The following is a 1,219-nucleotide window of genomic DNA, read 5'->3' as shown; positions in this document are numbered from 1 at the left end:
ATCTCGTTTCGGTTGTGAAGGACCTGGTTCACCTTGCTTCACCCAGGCCTTTTTTCGTTTAGGATTCTCGTAATGAATCCACTTCTCATCACCAGTTACAATTCGATGCAAAAATCTCTTCCTTTTCTGTCTTTGAAGCAGCAATTCGCAAACGGTTTTTCTTCTTTCAACGTCTTTCTTTTCAATTCATGTGAAACCCAATAAGACATCTTTTGAATCATTCCTATGGCTTTGAGACGTTTGGAAACTGTTGTTTGCTCAACTCCAAATGCTTCTGCAAGTTCGTCCTGCGTTTGACACGAATCCTGATCAAGCAATGCTCTCAATTCTTCATCTTCAAATTCTTTTGGCTGTCCAAATTGCTTTTGGTCTTCCAAGCTGAATCACCGCCTTTAAACCGTGCAAACCACTTCTGACACGTTCGCTCAGCTAGAGCATAATCACCAAACACTTCCACTAAAATATGATGACTTGCGGTAGCACTTTTCTTCATGTTAAAGCAATGAAGAATAACTCCCCGCAAAAACACTTTATCAGGCACAAAATGCGCCATTTTCAGTTGAAGAAAAAATGTTGTTGTTTCCGCTTCAAGCAACTGACATATACTAAACAAGATGCTCAATGACAGTAGTTTTCAACGCATGTTTGGATCAACGAAACTATGGGACAATAAGCTAGTTACGCCATCTTTTGTAAAACCGCACGAATTAATTCCTAGACCAAATATACTAAGACAAACCTCACGCGTGTTTTGAAATGACATGAGTGATGAACCAGCATTTGATGAAATTTCTGTGTATTCCATTGTTTCACTGGAACAGAAAAAAAAATTAACAAACCATGATAACTAGTTTAAAAATTAGCAGCGGTGGGATTCGAACCTACGCCTCCGAAGAGACTGGTGCCTTAAACCAGCGCCTTAGACCGCTCGGCCACGCTACCTCTGGTTTTTAAACGTCTATCCTTATGTATTATATGATAACACATTCCTGTTAGAGAAAGCTCCGGAAAATGTAAGATATAAGCAGGTTGCGTAAAGCATTTCTTCCTGGAGTCCCATTCCGAAACAGTCTTCGCAAAATTTATGGATAGCAACTCAGAATATGCAACAATAAATTATAATAACTGCTATGGTGTTTATCACAAGCTAAAAGATCAGAATGTCCAGGGGACATCCAATGGATGTCGAATTTACGTGCACATATATGGAGATAGAATA

General features: G+C 39.3%; 1 non-coding gene across 1 annotated transcript; it reads right to left on the bottom strand.

Moving 5' to 3' along the window:
• Window positions 1-860: 860 nt before the first annotated feature.
• TRNAL-AAG (transfer RNA leucine (anticodon AAG)) lies at window positions 861-942 on the bottom strand. The gene has a single exon. It is a non-coding gene; the product is annotated as a tRNA-Leu (tRNA).
• Window positions 943-1,219: the final 277 nt, after the last annotated feature.

The sequence above is a fragment of the Thermobia domestica genome, chromosome 14, assembly GCF_964235325.1.
Source record: "Thermobia domestica chromosome 14, izTheDome1.hap1.1, whole genome shotgun sequence".
In the NCBI taxonomy this organism is placed as follows: Eukaryota; Metazoa; Arthropoda; class Insecta; order Zygentoma; family Lepismatidae; genus Thermobia; species Thermobia domestica.
The sequence above is the reverse complement of the archived record's forward strand: the minus strand, read 5'-3'. Positions and strand labels throughout refer to the sequence as shown.